The following is a 22,982-nucleotide window of genomic DNA, read 5'->3' as shown; positions in this document are numbered from 1 at the left end:
GGAGAGATGGATCTGAACTCGATGGAAGGCCAGGGGGTTGTATTGGTACTGGAGAAGTTTGACTTGTCCTCTTCTCGCTGCCTGCCAAACCTGTTTCCGTTAGACTCCCTCTCTCTGATATCTGGTTATCTGGATAAAATGGAAATTGGATCGATCCTGCACCTGGTTTTCCAACTACGCATTCCAAAACCACTCCGATTTCCATGCTGTAAAATAGGACCAAGATGAATATAGTTTATCTAAGCTGCAAGGAAACCCTCCTCAGCCATTCCCATGAGTGGGGTTACACAGCCTGGCTTGTGCATCAGCACTTTGGCAATGGCATCAATGCCCTAACACATCGGCCCATCTCCCTGTTAGTACCACTTGTCTTCTAACTCAATGACAGCATTAAAATTTTGGACCAGGAAAGGTCCCATCCAGCAGACACAAGCAGCCTACAAGGAAAAACTCCTTGTGGTTTTCTGGTCAAGCACTGCAGATCCAAGCAAGGAAGATAAGATCAAGAAAATAATTTCCAAGTTGGCCCCATTCACAACAGCAGCATCCCAAGACACCGGCAGCTTTCCCAAATGGCTCTGGTGCAAACATTCAGCTTTTGCAGTTCAGATTCATCCTTGGAAACAACAGGTCTCTCCCTTCCCTTGCTCATCCTCGTCAGTGTCAAGTTTCGGCGGTTACCAAATAAATGGGTTTCAGTAGCTTAACGCAAAGCAGTGAGAGAGGAGTTAAAACAGGATAATGTGCCATGACATATGGGAGTCTGGAGTGTACCTGGACCCAGTCTGGGGCACAGCAGAGCCCAGCTTTGCCAACAGCCTGGTCACCTGGGGCACAGGGGAGCTGGCTCCAGGGTGGCAGCACCGGCTCCAGGAGAGGTTACAAGGCCCTTGCAATCAAGTTCAAATTACATATCAGACAACACTCCCAGGAGCAGACTCCAGACAGCAGCTGCTTATTTTTAGACTGGAAAAGCCTTTTCTTACTGACACAGGTGGTGAGGCTGGAGCACACAGAGCACCAGCAGCCACACGGCCATCCCCAAAGGGGCAGCACCCACAGCCCTCCAAGCACTTTCCACCATCCCCTTCCCCTCTCACGGTGGAAAAGCATCCAAGCCATTTGCCGTATCACAGCAGAGAGGACCAGGAGCAGCTCTCCCGACACCCTCGTGCAGCCCCGATGCCGCGTTCCAGCACATTTGCCCCATTGCGTTGACCAGCCTCGTTTGCTCTCCACCAAGTCCGTCATCCCCCACGTTTGTCAACGCTCATTTGGAAATTTCAAGGGAAGAATCCAGCATCTTGAGAATTGCTTGTGCTTCCTCCTAAAAAAATAACCAAACCCCAGCTTTTCTGCACTGAGCTCTTCATCACTACAGTTGTAACCAAACCAGTACGCAAGTCCAGACACCCTGTTAGCTCCTTCAGCAACTAGAAAAGTCATTTGGATCAAATTATTTATTTAATGAATTTCGCTTTCTCCCTGCAAACAGCAAGCAAAGAGCTTGCAATGCTTTTGGATACATTTTCAAAATTTTCTGCAACCAATTTTCGTCACTTGCATCACTCATTGCAGCATTTGTCATCTGAAAACTGAAATGTTCGTCCTTCAGCTGGCTCTGAGTGAACATACCTGCCACGTGCTTCCTTATACCCGCTTAGGTGATAAAAAGTTTAGAAAAACACATAAAAATAGTTCAGAACTGGCGCCTACCCTTCAACATTCTCTACCATTAACCTACTTTATCTGTTGCCAGTCATACTCATATATATGTGTGTGTATGCCAGAATATTAAGAGGGAACAGGCAGAGCAAGTATGTTCTCCATAACTTCATGTCAGATGACTGCTTTATAAAACTGTATGTTCTTTCCCTTACATCTCTGCAATTATAGACAAAAAATGCAAGAAACAAGAACTTACCTGAAAGATACACTTTACAGGGATTAAAAAAAAGCAGAGTTCACAAAGTATTTTGGGCATGAAGATACGCATACTTAGAAATAAAAATAAAAAATAAATGGGCCATTAAAATCACCAAGTCTAAACAAGAGACAGCATTAAACAAGAAAACAAATTTTTCCCTCTTGGGGGAAGTCATCTTTTTGGACTCTGACTGTAACACAAGGCTCCGCAGAGTCCTTCATCTCCTGGCATCTTGCAAGATCCTGCAATATAGCATATTTCTTAAAAAATCAGTGTGAATTCATTGAGGGGGGGCAGCCATGGTGGGATGTGTTTCTCCAGCAGAAATCAAAATAGATATTTTTCTAGCAGCTTAAGTTTTATTTCTATTTATTTCTGCACAAGACATCTGTTCCAGAGACTTTTCCAAGGCAGGTTAGAGATGTGCACAGCCCTGTGGTGATGGTCACTGCAGCACAGGACAAGGACCCTGAAGATGCTCAGCGATGAGCAGTCTCACTTCTGCATGTACATTGCAAAGAAATGCCTTAAAGTTCAGGAAACATAGCCAGTCCAGAATATTTTATTTGGAGCAAGCATAACTAAACACCAGAATTTTGGCAAAGCAGGAATGGAAGGGCACAGGAAGAGGCAAGCTAAGTGTCCAGCAGAGCCATTCTGCCCCAAATACCAACAAGATTTTTATCAAGGATAACACAAGCCCTGCAAAAAAATCCAGCGTTGCAAGTTTGCTTCTGACATGACCGCCCAGTTACACCCTGCGGGCAGGACACAGCTCCTGAGCAAACTCTTACCTCACCTATCATTCTTTGGTGGGCTTGACTCAATCGTGCTCTCGCAAAGGTCATTCATTAGCTCTTCTCCCTGCGTTACAGCTCTTGCCCCAAGTGTCCGCTCTGTTGCAGTTGATGCTCCCAAGGCAGCATGAGAAACAGCCCAATTGCTCTTGCTGTCCTGTTATGGGAAGGTCTTGCTCTTCCACGGCCATATCTGGAGAGGAAATGATATAACACAACGGTGACGTCTCCGTGAAGATAAAGTGTTACTCAAAGGAAAATCAGGCTGCTTCACGTTTCTGCTATTTTTAACCCCCGCCAGCCATTTGTTAGGAATTTATGCACAGTCTTTAGTCATCGTTGACTCACCTTCGCTTGTTGGCTTTTAATCACTCTTCTTACAGCACAGGAAAGGTGAAGCTCTGCTCACACCTACAGCAAGAGGGGTTAGGAAAGCAAACTGGTTAGGAAAGCGTTGGACACATCCTCCTGCAAGCCATAGCTACTCATCCCCTTGGCAGGAATGGGAACGTGATGGAGAGTCTTCATCCTCCCTTCCACCTCACTGTGCTAATGACTCGTTTAAGGCAGTGCAACGGGGGCTTTCCAGTTTTTCAAAGCAGAACAGTCCTGAAGTACTAATGCAGTCTGGAGAAACCCTACTTAAGGCAGTTTTTGGTCTGATAAAAGCCCTTGATTCAAAGGAACAACCTGGGCACCCAAAGGGCAGGACTTGAGCACCCTGACTCACAACACCAGCGAGCGGTGTGGTTTCCCAGCACCATTCAGGATGAAAGGCTTTCAGAGAACAATTCATAGATGTTTTTGGAAGTTCTGGAATGCTGTAAATTAGCAAGCAAAGACAAGACACACAAAAAGCCTATTCCATCATAAAGTCTCTGCTACAGAGTCTGTTTTTCTGAGTTGTATTTTAGTGCAACTACTGATGATAACTCACTATAAAGCCCTAATAAATTTGCTGAATGGCATTTTTTATTTTACTTAGGAACCATGTAGCCATATGCTCAACTCCACTCCTCGCCTAAGTAAAGTTAGGCACGTACTTGGCATTTCCAGACATGACAAAACACAAATGTGCCTGTGACTGCACAAACGCGTAAGTGGCTGCTGGAAAGAAGGACATCAAACAGATTACACAGTTACTTGGGAAAAGCTGAGAGAGATCCTGGTGAATTTTACATACAAAGAAAAAGAAATGTTAGTCGCAATGCATTGGGGCATTTTAATAAAAAGAATAAAGTTTAGAAATGGGAGAACTTTAAAACAGCAACCGTGGCAGAGGTGAGAGTGACCGTTCCTGGGGGCAGGTTGTAAAACACACAGATTGGAAAGACGTGGATCGTGGCATCAACGGTTTTTAAGTTAATAGTGGATTTCAGGTTATAACAGAGATTCACTTAATCGCTATTTGGGAAGGATTAATACACCTCAAATTGTACTAATTAACTGCTTGATTATTTCTGAAGCACCTGAAGAAAAAAATTGGAACGATCAGATTTCTCCTGCTTCACAATACTCCTTCTGTTGCTAAAAACCAAAGTATCTTTTCAGTCTATAATAAAGCTAATTTGGTTCTCTCCATAACACCATGAACTTGCACTAAGTCACACAAAATGGATGAATTTGATCATATCTGCTTGGTACCCACAGCTACTCTCTCTTTTGCACATGCACTTACACTATTTTTAGCTATGTGTGTGCACACATATACACAAACATATGTGTGTACGCAAGTACAACATCCTCTTGGGTGCCCAAACCAAGTAGGTGGCTTGTTGAATTCTAAGAGTTTCTGCTTGCAAAGTTTTCCCATAAAATCCAACAATACATTTCAGAATAAGAGAAAAAAGGGAGAGACAAAAGGGAGAGAGAAAAACCAGCACTGCTGAATGTATGGAGCCTGGACTACTTCATTTCTGTGTGTTGAAACTAATTTGTTGCATTATGTTTCTATCTCTTGCATGTCCACATTGCCACAAGGTCTTATTTTTACAAAACAGACCCATCATTCTTTCCCACAGGATGAAAACATGGTTAAATACTTGCTGTAAAAAAACCATTATGTGATGTGCTAGCCAAATGATACACTAATACTCCGACGTAAGTGCTTTTTTGGCAACTACTCAAAGGAGCAAAAATTACATCGTTTTCAACTCCAGTGATGATAAGATTACACAAAAGAAAGCAAAATATACAAAACGGGTTGATGATAAATATTGTACAATAAATGGAGAATAAGCCGGTTTTCTTGCTGTCACACCCTTTGCAGTTTTCTGCAATTTTTCCATCACTTGAGGCAGCCACACCAATTATTTCCATCCTATTGGGTGTCCCCTGAAAAAAAAAAAAAAAAGGCAAAAATAAGGATTTGAAAGATTCCTTTACAGGAACTTCCTCCACCAACTATTTCCTCCTTTTCAAACGGGGCTTTCAGAAAGGAAGCGGTGGCCAGCAGTGACATTCCCCACGGGAGGGACCCATCTTCCCTTCATATGTGGAGAAGCGAGAATATCCTCTGATGAGGCAGGGCAGGAAAAGAAATCATCCTTTCATCAGCGGTGTATTCCAACCGGATAGGTGTCTGGTGCTGTGGCCAAGATGGTACCTTCAGAGGAGTCGTTTCCAGTTGGCTTCAAGCCCCACATTGCAGAAGGACAGTCAAGAGCCCATTGGCTTCTCCTCTACCCTACTCATTTCAGTTGGAAACAAATCAAGATATTAAAAAAGGCAACCCATAATCTTTTCTTACATCCTCAGTGAGGTGCTCAAGTATTCTTCCTTGTTGCTAGCAGGCACAGGGCTGGTGGAAATGTCCATTGCAGCCTTTCACCTTTTTTTTTTCCCCAGTCTGAAGCCAAATTTCCTGCCTTATGCATATGCTTTTGCCCCTTGTAAGTGCTTATTAGGTAGGTGGAAGGAACCATCCCAAATGCCAAGGCTGCGCAGAAGCTGTTTGCTTCAAGCAGCATCTGTTGTATTCAGGTATGTGAATTACAGCTGAGCACTCTCGGTAATTTTTCAAACAGAGGGGCAAAGATGCATAGATGAGATTCTCAGGGATGTGGTTTAGCACCGGTGTTAATGGTTGGACTCGATGATCTTGGGGGTCTTTTCCAAGCAAAATGATTCTGTGATTCTATGAAAAACAAAGGAGCATAGTTAGGACGAGGCATGGACTTGGCAGATGGCGGATGGGAGAATCTGCAGCAAAGAAGCCGTCAGCTCCTCGATTATTCTCATTTGATGTGGTGCGTTTATTCATAAATTCAAAATGTCAGGAATCCAACAAGAGTGGCGGACGGTGGATCAAGGAGCTGCTGTGACTCCAGCACCACAGCAACTGATTGCACGGACACCCAGAAAGCGCCCGAATCTCTGGGGAGCCCCACGCACCTGTTGCCGTCCCGTGCTGCGCGGCTGCAGCCGCCACATGTGTCTGAGAGCTGGGGAGGCCCCGGGGGGCCAGATGAAAAGCAGGAATTCTCCAGCAGCCCCGCAGCAACATCCCTTCTTGTAAGATGTTTGCAAGGGCAGACTGATGGGGAGGAGGCACGGAGAGGGGCACCAGCCTGGAGGTGGGATGCCCGTCGTGCACCTTCGCAAACATCATTTAGCGGAAGTCAGATGCCTATTTATCGCTTTCAAAGGGAGACGAGATCGGCTGTTAGTGCTTGCAGGATCAAATGGGTAAATTAGAGGCAGAAAAGATCGCCATTCAGGCTAATGGGATTTACACTCTCAAATCGAGTTATGTGGATGCATTATAGGGAGTTCACATTGAGGGGAGCCAATTACCCCATTAGCACTAATAGGAATTGCACTAAGGCATCATGTGAGAAGACACATGGAAAAAGATTGCAGCTTTCCCTCACTTGCGTGGGATTGTTTTGCTGAAACAAGGCAATAACTGATGGATCTCTCTCCCCTCACACAGGTCAGGGTTTAGATGTTCAGTCTTAGCTTCATCCAGCCACTTCATTCATAACGCTGGGAAGGACCTTCTTCCCAAAGAGTGGTTACAAGGAGGGCTCAGCTCTTCTATATCCACCGCAGCCTCTTTTAATAGCAAACATAACCCACGTAGGCCTTCTGCTGCTAAGAAAGCCGTGGCCAGGGATGTGCCCTTTATCTCTGGCTCCTTCTGCCTCTCTGAGGTTGCTCACCGGCTTTGTCTCCAGTCACTGCTGTTTATCACCATCTCCTCGCTGGCGGGTGCCCAGTGGACACATTTATTCCCTGCGCAGTGCACAGAGGCATCTTAAACAGATACCTGTAACCCTAATGATGGTTCTTTAATGAAGAAAAGGCAGCAAAATTAAATGCGAGTGGCATATTACCACACTTGTTTTAAATTGATATTTAATTAAAAAGTTAATTATTAATTAAGTTTATCAATTGCACATCAGTTGTTCAATAGAAAAGGGCTCGTTCATTTAATTATCTGCATGCAACCGATAGTATATGCTTTTTAGCCAGGCAAGGTTATCTCTGCATCTCTTCTAATTTAGATCAGTTTAGCTTCTAATCTATCAAGAGTGCTTCCTTTTGCGAGCTTCTGATTTGATCTATAAATGTTTACTTACAGAACTGTTAGGTATTAGAAGCTGATCAAATAAAGGGAAGGGCTGCTCAGAGTTGCATTACGCTCACCAAAGGGCTCCGGTGGCGCTTTCTTGCAAAGAGCTTCTCGGGGTTTTCTTTAACAACATGCCTGCCGTAAAAGTTTAAAAAAGAAGATAAACATCCACCCCAAAAGTATGTTAATAGCCCAAACAATGGGGAATCTTCAAAGGGCAAGAGAGGCCTGAGAGCAGAATACAAGGATGGACAGCAGCAGCACTGCTGCTTTTGCTGCGGAGAGGAGCGTGGGGCATGGCCATGGGGAGGGCAGCCCTGCAGCACAGCCACCCCAGCTCTGGCACAGGGGTTTGGGGGAAAACACAGTGTTCCACATCATCAAATTGGCCAAGGGCTCCTGCTCTCCTTTCTCCCTAAAACAATTCCTAGCTGCAAATCAACAGCTGTTTCCAGAACGTTTTTGGATGCCACATGGTGAACCATGCAATAAACTCCTCCAGTACTCAGGCCGTATAACAGAAATACACTGTGGAGGTTGTGACTCCTATCGTGTATTCTAGTAAATTATCTTGTATTTATTTTAACTGCAAATCACGGTCCTGTTCAGTTTCTTTTAAAAGTAGCACTCAGTGCGTACATTTAAAATGCTAAAGGATGCCAGTGCATTAGTTCAGTATTGGGGACCAGACCTGCCTGGTCCTGAACACCAGTGAAGTTAATAAGAAAATGAGGGTACCCAGACCTTGGAACATTATAAGAAGTTATAGGTAGGCTCTATGTAACTCATTAGAAACAGCCACTAGCCCAGCCTTTGGGGCTTTAGCCACAAAACAGGCTGCAGCACTTGCATCTCCCTGAATAGTTCTCATATCCACTGCCCATAGGTGACTTTTCACTATGGCACAGTCCCTGCACCAGGAATCTAATGCCAATCACAAACACAAGACAACATAATGCAGCAGACCACAGAGGGTAAGGCGAGGAAAAGGTGAGGGAAAAAAGAAAGCTGATGGGCTGCCTTGAGGGGGCAATGCTGAAACAGATGTGTCTTTTCAGAGCCTGGTTAATCGAGAAAAGGAAATGTATCACAACAAGTAAATAGCTACGGCACTGCGGTTCGTATAATTCAGGTGAATACACGGAGCCTGCAGCTCGTATTTGATCTGAAGACAACAAGCCCAGGGCTGTCTCCCATCTCCTGAATGAAAAGCACTAAGGGGAGAGGGCTTTTAAAGGGAAGGTAATTTACAATGCAATATTGCCGGGGGTGGTGGTGGTGGTGTGTTTGTACAACTGGAAAGAGGATAAAAGACATCTCCATGAATAGTAACTGTATGTTTATAGATGGGTGCCTCTTTGCCAACTCCGCATGCAGTGTGCATTCATCTCCACCAGATATTCAAGTGGCAGAACTTTTTCAAGGAACAATGTTTATAGAAAATGACTATTTTGAAGCTTTACACACTAGAATTTGAGGAAACTTAAAATTTACATTTACAAACATCATCAGTCACCCTATCTGACAAATCAGAACAGAGGAATCTGGCTTAGCTACTCTAGATGGGCAGCAAACAGCAGTCGCTTTCTCCAGAGATTTGTAACATTGGTTAAAATGAGAAATTTATCATGCATCTGCCCACAGATACTCTGAAAGAAGCCAAACATATCAAAGCACGGATTTGTGAGGAATTATTTATACCAGTCCTCTTTCTTGACTAGAGGTCAAAACTGGAAACTTCCCTTTCTGGTGCATCACCCCACTCAATGTAGCATCGAGTCCTGGGATATTCCTTTCCTTCAGTGACAGGGCTCAGGTGAAGAAAGAACAACTTCCACATGGACACAGGTTACCAATGAAAATGCCATATAAACAAGCATAAGAGATGAGGAACAAATAAAGGCGGCTTGTTTATTCTTGAAGGTGCCACTGCACAACAAGATGGGTGATAAAGCAAGAACTTTCTCTGGAGCTTTTCTACAACTGGGGGACATCAGAAAGTCCTTTGCCTCCCCTTGACGCAGCCTCTGCTGCATGATAAGGGGTGAATTAATACCGCAACCGCCTCCTAATAGGGGAACTAATTTAGCTTGTCCTCCCCATTCAACTAGCTATTCTCAAAAAACCTGTAAGAATTTCATCTCTCTGAGTTCTTTAGGCTTTGTGGCAAAGTGAGGTTGGAGAAGGCACCTGGGGATAGATTCAGAGATGCTGGCTTGATGTAGGACCTCACATCATTTATCTCTGAATTCTTGGGTTGAAAAAAAATACCCTGGATAATTTAAACAATTTCTATGTTTATTGCAGTTGGGGTCTTAGGATGAGACTATTTAAGTAACAAGAAAGCAATCAATCCCTTTCTTCCATCCCCATCAGATGCATCAATTTAAAAGAACTAGATTCCTCTAAACTTATGGCCCAAGAGGGTCAACACTTGCCTCTCTGAGTGTTAACTCTGTGGTTTCTGCCCCAAAGGGTGAACCTCTCTGGCTGTCAGCAAGCGGTAAGCAAGACCATCAATCAAGAAAGGACCAGGACTTCACCCAACACTTTGATTAGACCTTTGGTTTCAAAGCTGAATCTTCTGTGCCCTTCTGTAGTCCTGGGTTCCACTGGCAAACAAATGCAGAAATGCCGCTGGGGAAAGTGTGTTTGTGTGAGATTTCCAACCCAATTTTGCAGACTCAGATGTTAGGCAGTTTAGATAAGGGGATGATTAGAGGTCTAAGCCTAAGGTTTGAAATACCCAGACTTCCTGGAACCACTGGTGCAAATCCCAGCAGGGCTGACTCAGCCTCCAACCTCCTGATGAAGATAAAGTGAGCTCCATGCAGGACTGTGACTTGTGAGGCTCCACCCGCCAAGACCCCACTGGAGCTGAGATAACGATGACGGTGTCTCCAGCGTAGAAGGGGCTTCATTCTGTGGTGTAGCGCCCCGAATCTGCCCACACAATGGCTCCTTCTGGTGCTTCCACTTCTGGGCTCCACCACAAGTGATTTAAGGATCCTAAACTTTTCTAGAGTTTTGCTCCTGCATGTCTTGGTGTGCGTGTCCACAGCCTCGCGGTGCTTCTGGCAAAACTATGGCTCCTCTTATCTTTCTGTTGCACCACGTATCGACCCCTTCAGAAAAGCGCTGTATCAGTACAGTTTGTGACTCACTCACAGAAAAGCCCTACAGAAGCATATTACGTTGCCTCTCTTGCAATCGTTGCTGTGATCCAATTGTTTTTATTTTACAAAATAAAAGAAACTCCCAAATCTCTGGTATGCTCTTTGGACTAACATTTGGTCTGCCAAGCACAACTACACAAAACTTATCAGCAAAAACCATTCAATGAACAAGCTCGACTAATCGATTTAGTCCTTTCTTTTCCCTTCTGCTACTGGACAATTAGCCACCATGACACAAAATTCTAGCATGTATTTCCTCTTTTAAGTTACTCGTAATATTCTCCTCTAATAACTCACAGAGTACTTGCAATTCACTCTTTTGTGCTGCATTCTGAAAATTAAGAAATCTGATCAGGGCTGGCTCCTCGGGAAAAAATGATAAGGAAAAACCACACAACTTCTGTAACCATCAAACGCAGCATCGACGACAGGTTTCACAACTAAGTGTATGATTTGAAATGCACTTCAGGAAAGCATTGAAATAGCAGAGCTAATTAAACCTTTGCTTTCTAGTAGCACTCACCTTATTACAGCTCAGACGTTCACAGGGCAGCAAATCTGCACAGGACACATGTATTTGAATATTCAAGTCAAACTCCGCAGACATTGGTACAGAACCAGCTCTACACTTTGCCATTCTTCATCCCATACTGAGGCCAACAGATTGATCAAATTGGCCAAACAGGGCAGCAGACACTCAGTTATATTAGTCAGTTCAACATCAAAACAGTGGTAAGAACATTGTAACTAATCCTTCTCTAACTCCTGTTTACACTGTGGCCAACTGGTTGATGATCCATCAGCACCTCCACCCCCAAAACGCTCTCCAGCAGAGGCAGGAGATGCTCTGCTCACTCACGGTTCTTTGAGCCAAAAGAAGCTTCCCCAAACCTCCATCCACAAATGAACACGAGTAAACTGAAAACAAAAGGTAACTTCAAGAGAGGTGGAAATAAAAATCCTGTTTTCCTGGACTTCATGTTCCCATGGTTGAACTTTCCTGGGTCTTAAAGGGTGCAAGTCTCACGTTCCTGCTGTGATGGAAACTTCTCCAACAGCTGCAGCCATAATGGCTGCAAAACAGCTGCATCTTCCTTTTCCTCTCTGAGTTTTTGAAGAGTAGTTATACTGCTTCTGGATATGCAGAAGCTTTTCTTTCAGTTGAAATGATGGTTTGGTTGCCTCTCTTCCACCTGGCTTTTTATTTTCACAAAACAAACCAGGAACACAGTACCTTTGAGACCTCTACCCTGCTGTCACCTTTCACTGAACCCTGCAGATCGGCTCCAATGTCATGAGGGTAAGGAGCGAGACCCATTTCTTTTAGGCCAAGGCTAAAAACCACATAACTTAATGGAATCCTTGGCTTTCCAAATAGAAATGCCCACCTTCTGGTTTTTAAGACCATGCAGCCAGCATTTTCACTCTGCTTTGGTCCAACTTCAATTGTAACTCCCTTGGGGCAGCGACTTTGCCTATTTGCTTTTAAAATGCCTTGTGTGCCCTGCAGCTCCAAGTATAAAATAATCTCTAGAGCTGCAAGGAGAAGTCTCCATGAAGACACGCCTGAATTTTGTAATGAAATTGTCTCTGTGTTGAGATGTCCTGGTGCACAAACATTTCCTCGACAGGGTTTCACTCCCACAAATACTTGCTTTTTGCTGTTTCATGTTGGAATACACACGGAGACAGCCTCTGAGCTTGGGCAAGCATTCGCATCAGAAGTGGCTTTGTAAGTGAAACTCCCGCTCAGAGAACAGAAAAAGAGATTTTTCTTCACCCATCCCAGTTCAGCAATAAAATTCAAATGTGGCAAACCAGACCATCCAGGCTTTTATTTTTCCTTTCTTTCTTTTCTAGGTCTCTCACCCCTCCCATTTTTTCAAAGCAACAAACATTTTGTTGAATTGTTCTAAATAATGACAACATTTGAAACCACTTCAGTCTGTTTGAGATCTCAGGGGGAAAAATTGGTGAATAAATGACTCGGGATAAATCAAATCATTCTGTTCTAATAACTGTGTCTCTCGCTCTCCTTATCTCAATTGCTGTCCCTACTTCTGTGTGCTCCCGCACCTCCCCAGCCAACTCCCCGTCACGGCCCATTGATCTGAAGGCACCATCTCTGCTCTTGTCCCCATCCCACCTCCTCTCATCAAGCTGTCAGGGCTCTCCTGTCTCATCTTCTATCACAACTCTGTTCTCCATGTGGTCCCCAACCTCCGTCCACCAGCCCTGTGCACCCTGCTGTCTCCTCTCACCACCCTGTCCATCAAGTCCACCATGTGTCTCACAGCTCTCTCCAGTGAGGAGCCCTTGAAAACAACTTCTCACATGGGAACAACCCCACCATCTAGACCAGACTCTGGTACCTCTTCACACTTCATTAAAAACTAAGCCAACATCCTCCACTTCTCCTTCCTTCCCTGCTGCACCTCCATCCCCTTCCCATGCTGTCAACCACCACCATTTGACACGGCAGCTGTAAAATGTACAGCGGCCCTTTTCGATGGCCTTTGGGGATGGTTTGCAAGGGGAACGCTATGCAGCACCGTGCTGTGTCTGTGCTGGGGGCGTGCGGTGAAGGCTGAGGACTCAGGAGAGGTCAACTGTTGGCTTGACCTCCTAAGCCCATCTGCCTTCACGCAAGGGAAGACACATGCTCTAAACATGTATTATCTTTCCAGGACATTTGTTTCAGGAGCGAGTTGCGTTAAGCAAAGGTACGTCAATTGATAATAAACCTGCTCCTCACTGTCATTTGTGGGTGATTTGAAGAAAAACAGACCATGTAATCAGGTCTAAGGGGTCTCTAATACCAGAGACGCTGGTGCTGTCAGCTATAGAAAATAATTAGAACGTTATCCCTGTGGCAAGGAGAATGTAAATACATCTAAAATACGACATAATGACATTCTCCTCTGTAAGCCGGGGGATCTGCTTCAAATAAAAGGGCCATTAACACAACAATTAAAGCCGAGGGGGCTGGTGAAGTAGGGAGCCGGCCTGGTGCAGGGCGAGGCGAGCGAGCGCCCGGCGTAAATCTTTCGCCATCCCAGCCAGGAATGTGACTATTAGCCCTGTCATGACCCGAGGGCTTCCCAATAATGCATCTGCTCTCTGTCAGGGCCAGGATTTCGAAACGTCCTCCAACCCGAGCCCAGGGCCGACTCCACGGTGCGGCGCCAAAGAGGGAGCCGGCGGGAGCTGGGTGGCTCCACGCTGGACCTTGGCCCCCGTTCAGCAAAGCACTTAACCACAGCCGTAGGGACGCGTCTCCTCCCAGGGCGGTTCGGGCGCTTGGAGGTGAACGATGGGTGGACTTCGCTGAATCGGGGCCATTCAGGCTTTCTTGGAGCAGAGCCGGACTCCTTGTCATCTTCAGCACTTCTCCTCTCCGTCTCCCTTTGGGGGATGCACCCCATGGAGCAGGCTCATCCCAAGAACATCCTTGTTGTGGAGGTGCAGCTCAGGGAACCTGCAAGAACCAAGGCATGGAGAGCACCACAGACATTTAGACACAATTCAAAGGAAATAGTGTCACTGCTTTAACCATGCAGGCAGCAAACACTCTGAATGTGCTCCAGGCAACACAGAGATAATATTTTCTATAAGCTTCATAGCAGACTTACAGAAATGATGGACAAGTGCTTGGAGAGGACAGTAGTGTTCACCTCTCATTCAGTCTGAAGTAGGTGATGATAAAAGTCCCGAATACATCAGGAACTTTGATTCTGGGCAAAATACATTCAGTACACCCCTGCAGGTTCTTGGCGAAGGAAAAAATATCACGGAGCTGGCAAAATCAGCCTCCACAATAACAGCAGGCTCAGATGTAAGTTATCTTAAAGCTGACAAGTTAGGTCACAAATGCAGATTTTGTTTCCTTGTAGAGATAAAGGTCTCATCAGGCTCAATTTTTTTTAAAAAGGTGACTTTTTGTAGTTAAGTTTTATATGTCTAGTGGAAGTCTGTGAATGCCAGAAAACAGAAAATGGTACAAACCTGCCTGGTTGAGTTGAGCAGGCAGAGAACAATACCAAAGCCAGTCCTTTGGGAAGATCTGTCAAAAGGCAGGCTTCTTATATCCATCTTCTTTTGCAGTTCCACTAACCCTTCTAAAAGAATGACATAACAGAGACTTCAAAACAAAAATGAAACAAAAACTCCTCCAAATTCCTAGTGTTTCAAAATCCAAAGGCAACATGCTTCCTGTGTCCTGCTTTGGGCATATGAACATTCATAACCCACGGTCACAAAATAATTAAAAAAAATATTTGTAGGATATGCAGAAGCTTGTGGAGCTATTTAAAGATGGCCTTTAATTTTTGAAAGATGACAACACTTATCTTCTCAAATTTTATGAGCAAGGAAGATCTGAAAATAACAACTACAGAAGTCACATTTCTCTTACGAAATCATATCATACACTGAGGAAACTATCAGAAAGGCACACAGAGGAAATTTCTCCTTACAGTGCATTACTGACTTCCACAAAAGGAGCAGTTGTTTCAGAACTGAGGAGGTCAATAACTCAAGGTGAATAACTGAAAAACAGGACTTGACATGGAGAAACACTCGCATCTCATGAAACGAGGCCGGGCTCTGGTTGCCGAGAAGTTCTGCAAAATCAGACCCAGTTTCAGGGGAAAGAGAAAACGTCTCATGCGCAGCCTGGTCTGTGTAGGCACTTAGTCCAGAGGATGCACACTTGGGCTAAGAGAGAATTATGTATGTCAAGGTACAGCACACATCCCAGTAGTGTATTGGGAAAGAAAAAATTGCATAAGCAAAAAATAAGCTCCATGTCAAATACAGAATAATCTTTGAAGATTCTCATTACAAGTAAACACAAGGATAACTAATGGATAAGCTAATTAGTCATGCAAATCTGATGGATTTTCACTGCCTCCTTCCAGCCACTTCTTTCTTCTTTAGAAGGCATTTCATTTTCTGAGTAGTGCACAGTTCAGCATCCAATTCCTATTATTTGGGCAGAAAGACAGTCCTTTAATCTTCTGAGACTTTGGTCCTCAGTGTGAAACACATGGAAACTTTCCAACAGAGAAACAAAAAGAGTGATAATATAAAACAAAATATTAGCAAAAACTCCCATGGAACAAAATGAGGTGGTGTTCCCTGGCAGATCTCATGCTTGAGCATTGTGGACAGCAGTAACTTATAACCTGCAAGGACAACGACCAACACATTTGTCTCTTTCAATTATGTGGGCTGACTTATATATAAATAGAGCTAATAAAAATGATCTGAAAAAAAACCAACAGCCAGCCTTTATAACTAAGGTCACACTGGCCAAAAGGGCTGTGAATGTTCCAGCAAGCTAGGAACAAGTTTCTAGACAGCTGGAGACATTTTGAGCAAACATGGGCCAAATTAAACCGACGTGGGAAGCCAAAGTGAAACCAGTAAAAGCTTGCCTACTCAGATGACTTTTGTTTGAGCTGGAAGCTAAATTAAAACAAAATTCCTAGGATGACACTGTTTTGACCGCGACAGCAATCACCTGAGTCATGCGATAAGCACTTTGCTCTACAAATCTCAGCGTGTCACTCCCAAGAGCACTTGCACATCAGAGCCATGAGAAGCAAAAAGAAGGGGGGAAAAAAGAGAAAATAAAAGCTTTTGTACAAATCCTGTGAACCAAGTCCCCTATGCCTCTTTCCTTCCAGACATTTCTGAAAAAAACAGCCCGCTGGAACCACAAAGAACAACAACAACTGAGCAGCATTCCAATATGGGACATCCTGCCGGACCAGCCCGAGCCAAAGGAAAAAAGAAAGCCACAAATGTCAGAACTCAAATTGGACACTCAAACCCAAAGCCTTATGTTTTGGGGCACTTTTTTTTAATTTAAACTAATCTAATCAATTGGTCACCATACTAGGGGGTTCAAGCAGCTGGTTTAGTTAGGTCCATCTGTGACAAACCTTGAAACCAAAGCCACGTGTTCAAACACATGCATATTTGAAAACGTACACAAAAGATCAACTATTGTGTCTTAAAATATCTACAGTTGTCTCTGTGCATTGCCACTAATAACTATCAGAGCACAGAGTAGAGTCCTAACGTTGTTTGTGGAGCCCCCAATCAGTTCCCTAGAAATAGGGTTTACACGTTATTAAGTCCCAGGGACGGATTTCCTCTCATGCCGACTTACAAACCACGGGTGAAGGTTTATCAAGGGTCACTGCCTTGTACTGATGACCCTATCTTGGGAATGGCTGCAGAAATAACATGAAATTATTATCAAGAAAAGGAAGGCTATAAAACAAGATAGAAACCTGGGAAGAGTGCATTTTTTTTCCCCAGGAAGCAGTAAATATCTGGAAAACTGGAAGGGGAAAAAACAAAAACAAAATCAAATCAACCAAACCAAAACAACACCAGCGCAACCAACCGACCCTAATGAATCATTTAAAGAATTCCTTAAAAGCAGAACCCTTAAAAGAAGATTAGTGGCAAAGCTTACAAGTATCATAATCTCCATTTATCATCTTCATCTATGAGGCGGTATCTACTTTGCTTCCTTCGTACTAGCTGGAGAATAAGATTTCACAGTTCTCCCGAGCAGAGCAGGGAAACTACATAACATACCCTGTTTCACCATCCCATTGCCCACCAACCTGGAAAGAAAAGGCTGCAAGGATGAAGCACAACTGAGCCCAGTCCCAGCACAGCATCAGATCGTGGCTGGACCGCGACTCCCGCCCCAGAGTCCCGCTTGGACCCAGAACCTGGAAAATGCTCCTTGGCCTCTATTCAGCATCTGGGATGTTTTCCAGAAATCAACCAGCTCCAGGGCCAAGGTCTGAAAAAAATGAAGCCTGGGACTGGACCAGGCCTGTTTTTCAGATCCACAACCCCAAAACCCAACACCCAAGACACTACAAATCCAACACTACGCTCAACAAGTCGGGTGACTGCAGGCACCACACACCTGTGATTCATGTGCGTTCCAGTATGGTGCAACTCTCCCTTTGATGGCCATTTACCTCAAATAAGACCTACATGTGCTTAGTTTTCAACCTGTCTCCAATTTTGCTCTACTCTTCATTACCACTGCCTTTTTTTCATCTTTTTCAGCCTCACAGAGATAAACTCAGTGAGTAAATGGCCAAGGGATGTTGAGGCTGCTGCAAGAACAAAACCAATCACTGACTTTCTTTTTATCTAATAAGTGAAAGGCTTAAATTCTCCTAAGAACAAACTGTTTTGTATTGCAAAAGAAAGAAAAGTTCCTAGCAATAACAACAAAAGAGACAGATGTCCTATGAGAATATCATGGAACTGGGGTAAATTACTTTAAAATAAGAAACCCAAGGTGGAGGGGAAACTCCCCAAAAGTGAACAAGTGCTCTTCACATTTTAAACAAGGGATGGATGTTTTTTTTTTTCCCCCTTTTTTTCTTCTTTTCTTTCCAGCAGCTAGAAGTCCCATCTGGTTCCTGTTTCTATTCGTCTGATCTCCCAGAAACTTCTAAAAGCCATAAGCATCAGCCAAAAATTCCCCAGGCATGGACTCCTTTCCAAAATAGCCCACAAAACGGCATTTTTTAGGTGGGTTGGTTTGGAAGGAGCAGAGGGGGGGATGTTGATTTCTGTAACATTCCTAGGAATTTCTTGCATCTATTCTCCCCTCTAGAATTTCTCCTCTGCCTGAATCCCAATTCCACTTCCCACTGGCACGCTGGCCGGCACAGGGACTGCCCACTCCCATCAGCAAGATTCGTGTCTTCTCATGGGAGCTCGTAACAAGCTGCCAAGGGGCTTTTATCCCCAAGGAAGGCAAATGAATTTGCCATTCCCTTGCAGATGAGGTCTCTCTCCTCTGTCAGGCTGGTGGCTGTTTCATCTGGAGGCTGTGTAACTGGGCATGTTCCTCTGCTAAGGCATTGTCAAGATGTGACTTTCGGAAAGGGCAACTTGGTGTAAATAGGTAAGATGGATGAGACAGAGAGGCCTGGATCATCTCTACATGCTCTATTCCATGGCCTTAGGGACAGGTGGAAGAGCCAGAACGTTTCCAGCAGATCCCCAGCTCCCATCTGGCCTGGAAGCAAAGGTGGCACCACCAGCTCTCATGGCCAAACGACAGCTTTCCCTGTGCCAGCACAGCTGGAAAAGGGTGAAGGATGGTTGAGATGGGGCTGCTCACCTGGGTTTCCTTTGTGACAGTTTTGCTCCATAGACATTTGGATGATCAATAATTGGTCCCTTTGAAAAGCAACCAGTGTGTTCGATTTCTATACATTTAAGGTCTGATTGGAGCAAGATTTCATACAGGTGGTTATAGCTCGCACTGACTCTGGCATGTGCTTAAAAGCTTCCCCGGACACTTTACACAGCTAAAACCAACCAAATGCCCCAACAAAAGCAGCTCCAATTTCATTCATTATGAGCACACCTCTTGGTCGCACCCATGCTTCTTGTAAAGGTGCACAGATCTATCATGGAGACTCCAAGCATCTTAGTCTCCTCTGCTTTTAAAGCCTCATAATCCTTCGCTGGATCAAAACAAATACAAAAATACAGTCTTTCAGATAGTGATTCAGAAACACAGGGAGAACAGGACAGCTCCAGAGGCGTGAGATGGACTCTAAGAGATCTACCCCCCACAAGAAAGCAGTCCCAGTCACTGACGACTAAAGGTTTCTACTTTTAGACATCTGAATTAATGAGATTAATTTAACCTCACAAAAGCACCCAGCTGCCTGCCTGGGCCCATCCAGCATTTGTAGCAGAGCAACAGAATAATCTAAAAGGTCACAGCCTTATCTCCACACCCTGCACTCGCTTGTACTGCTTGCCTTGCTTAAGAAAAAAAGGCAGAGGCACAACAGAGTGCAAACAGGCTCCAAGGCTCCATGGCACAGCTCCGTGACACAACGTGATGAAGAAGAGATCAGTGGAGTTCTCTGGCCCTCCTGGCACAACTGTGGCATGTCAGATATCGCCAAAAAATCCTGACATCCCTTTGCCCTTCTCAGCCACAAAACAGGTGAGTTTGACCTAGTGAGGTATTAGTACCAAATACCAATTGGCATTTCTAGTCAACGCACAGTCTGAGATGCTGCTAAGAGCATCTCTCTAACTTTCAGCACAATTAAATACTTCATCAATAAAAAGTAAACATAATTCATTTTCTATTTATAAAAGAATCTTTCCCTCCCCCCCAATGTTTTATTTTAGCAAGTGCACTCAACCATGTTCTCAATCTGCACTTCATTTCCTGCTATTCAGTTTTCTGTGGTTCACAGACAAAAATACCTGGGGAAAAAAAAAGCACAATGCCAGATCCCAGGGGGCTCTGATTTACCACAGCAGAAAAATGTGGCGTGCTGTATAACAGGAGCCCGCTGCCCGGGCTGGGAGCGGGATGCACAACGGATGGCAGATGAGGCAGAGAGCATTAAGTTCAGAGGTGGTGGTGCCAGGAGCTTCTCAAGTCCCCTCCCAACCAAGACAGTGGAGGGTAACCCTCTATTTCTCATCTGTCCTTGATCCTTTTAGGAGCAGTGAAGAAAGCAAGGCAGGGGGAGGTTGTGTCTTTCTGCACAGAGCCCAATAGAATGAGCAACCAAGAGCTTCATTCCTTGCTCCTGCCAGACCAGGACCTTTCATCCTCATGGAGAAAAAGCACAGAAACGCATTTCTGCAGCCATTTCCATCCATGAGGATTCTAGAGCACTTGATCTTCTGCAGCTGTGGTTGGCATAAAGGCATGAGAGCAGATACAACCTGGTATCAGATTGCGACAGGATGTATGGACCGAGACGCACAGGGTGTTCCCAGGGCTGGAGGTACGAGATGGTCATTCTCCCTGTGATTTGGGAAGAGAGAAGGAGCTTTTGTATTCTTGGAGATGAGGTCCTCAAACTCACAGAGCATCCTCACCCTGCAGTTGCTTCTGGTGCTGCTCCCTGCCAGAGAGAAAACACAGGACACAGGTGAACCAAGCCCAAAAAATAACTAAGCCAGCAGATCCACCTCCAGCCCTGGAGTGCATCAGGGCAGCCAAGGGAGAGCAGGCAAGGCTGGAGATGCAGTCACGGCCATCCCAGCAGGCTCGGTCCCACCCCAGCTGCCCCACTGGTCACAGCGATGATGGAAAACACAGTAGGGAGCTTACTCACACATTTTACCATGTCCCTTCACCCCAAGCAACACGAAACAAGACACTAAATAGGCAACGCAGCATCAGAAACATCAAGACTTGTCTGGACTCCAGCTTCCCCTGCTATCCCCAGCGGAGAACTGCAGCGACGGGGTTTGCTGGGGTTGACGTAGCAAAGGGCAAGGAGGGGGACGGAGCCAGGGCAGGGGACACCAAGAGGGAAAAGACGGAGAAAGGAAAAACCGGAGGAAGGAGGGGGCTTAGGGCTGAATATAAGCGTTAGGGAACAGAGAAGAGTTTGTAAGCACAGAGATGGGAAGGCTGACAGGGAGAGCCAAGGATAAATTGTTTTGATGAGTGCTCCAGCTCTGAAATAAATATAACCACCCAAGGGGGCTGTGTGACTCAGTCTGACATTTTGGCTATTTTTCTTCATGCCACCAGATGTAATCAATTTAGCTGGGGGGTGAAGGGGGAAGCACACACATTTTTATTGCATTCTAATGTCCACACACACACAAAAAAAGACATTTTTGTTTGGGTTTTTTTCTAATCATAGTATAAGGCACTTTGTGCACAACAAAACACCACAAGCAGAACTTCCACCTGCCTTTCACCATCACAGAAATAAGAGTTCTGGGGACTAGGGGCAGATAAGTCTGTGTGGGGGTAGCCAGAGCAGCCCCCTCATCTCCACCGCAGCAGGGACAAAATCTCTGAGCTGAAGGAGAACATCAGGAGAACGTAAAGGATGGCTGCTCACATTCGCTTCAATATGCACGAGGGAACAAATATGGCCAATAACATCCTAAGATATTGTCGTGCTGAAATTCTTTGTTTACCAAGAAACGACATGTTGAAAGCCCTTGGCATTTATGAAGCAGATGATTTCTATTCATTTATTTGAAGCATTTTACAGTACTTACCCAGACACTTGGAGCAATTATCTTGCCAGATCTCATGTGGAGGACTGGGTCAGATGGGCAAGCTCCAGAAACATCTCCCAGCATCCTAGAGAAGCGGTGTGGTGCTTGGGTAGGTGGTGCTGCCCCTTTCAAGCCCAACCCGGACCAAGGCAAAGGAGGGGGCCCAGCTTATTGCTTCCTGCTTTCAGTTGTAGTTTCAGTTGGGCATACACAAGCCTTCAAAACTCCTGTCCAAACCTGCGGGGAAATGTTCCTGCACACTGTTAAACAGCTCCTGCATTCCACCCAGAGGCTGATGCTCTTCTGTGGTAGGTGAATAATTTTTATATTTACTCTCTGAAAAATATTTTGGACTCCGGAGAGATTTTGCTCCGGCAGACTCCTCCTGAATTAATAACAGCTTTGCCTGAGAAACAACTAAGAAATGAGAAGAGAGCATGGTGGAAGTCAGTATTTTTTAATTCATCCCAGTGATGGGCTCTGCAGATAAGAGTGCTGGCTGGAAACACCCATTCCCCTTTTTGCTGTAAAACCATCCACCTTCAGCTCTCACCTGCGTATCTTTGGAGAAACCACAGGAACTAAGCCCAACACAGGACCTGGCATCGCACATCTAAAAACTAAACAAAACTGCTCACTGAACTGGCTAGCAAGTCTCCATCCAATGACCAACATAGCAGAAAAGGCTGAGAGAGTTGGGGTGTTCAGCCTGGAGAAGAGAAGATCCAGGGAGACCTTATCGCACCTTTCAGTGCTTAAAAGGGGCCAATAAAAAAGATGGGGACAGACTCTTGAGCAGAACCTGTTGTGACAGGACAAGGGGTGATGGTTTTAAACTAAAGGAGGGAGATTCAGGCTGGACATGAGGAAGAAATTGTTGGCCCTGAGGGTGGTGAGAGCCTGGCCCAGGTTGGCCAGAGAGGTGGTGGATGAACCATCCCTGGAGACATCCCAGGCCAGGCTGGACGGGGCTCTGAGCACCCTGAGCTGGTGAAGATGTCCCTGCTCATGGCAGGGGTGGCGCTGGATGAGATTTGGAGGTGCCTTCAACCCAAACTGTTCTGTGATTCTATAATCCATTCTATCTAAGCCATCATTGGCCCTGCAATTTATTTTAAAATCTGAAAGGAAGCAGGCATTCCTCAAGAGTTCCTTCCACTACGGTTAGATCTTTGGATGTCTCCTCCTTGCACGGCTATTGGCATAGCAAAGAAGTCCCAGTTAAACCTCCCCTTGTAGGGCCTCCCTTCTGTCAGCTCTCCCAGTGAGCCCACTCCCATTTCCTAGGAGGCTCTGCCTTGAAGGCCATTAAGAACAAGGGGGTTCTGTGAGGTTGCTCAGTTTTTAAAGATGATCTATAGTATCTCTTCATTTTCAACTCTGAGCACATATTCTTTTCTCTCTTGAACACATCCCTAGAATCTTAAACTGTACTTCAAAATCAA

At 45.0% G+C, this 22,982-nt stretch overlaps 1 long non-coding RNA gene across 1 annotated transcript; it reads right to left on the bottom strand.

Annotated features, from left to right (window-relative positions):
• Nucleotides 1-1,651: 1,651 nt before the first annotated feature.
• On the bottom strand, nucleotides 1,652-22,296 carry LOC110362695 (uncharacterized). Its single transcript, XR_010475164.1, has 6 exons — nucleotides 21,538-22,296; nucleotides 14,109-20,417; nucleotides 3,415-13,954; nucleotides 3,073-3,135; nucleotides 2,722-2,917; nucleotides 1,652-2,629 (listed from the first exon to the last, which is right to left on the bottom strand). It is a non-coding gene; the product is annotated as an uncharacterized LOC110362695 (long non-coding RNA).
• Nucleotides 22,297-22,982: the final 686 nt, after the last annotated feature.

This window comes from Columba livia, chromosome 10 (genome assembly GCF_036013475.1).
Source record: "Columba livia isolate bColLiv1 breed racing homer chromosome 10, bColLiv1.pat.W.v2, whole genome shotgun sequence".
Classification (NCBI taxonomy): domain Eukaryota; kingdom Metazoa; phylum Chordata; class Aves; order Columbiformes; family Columbidae; genus Columba; species Columba livia.
Note: the sequence above shows the minus strand (reverse complement) of the source record. Positions and strands in the feature narration are given on the sequence as shown.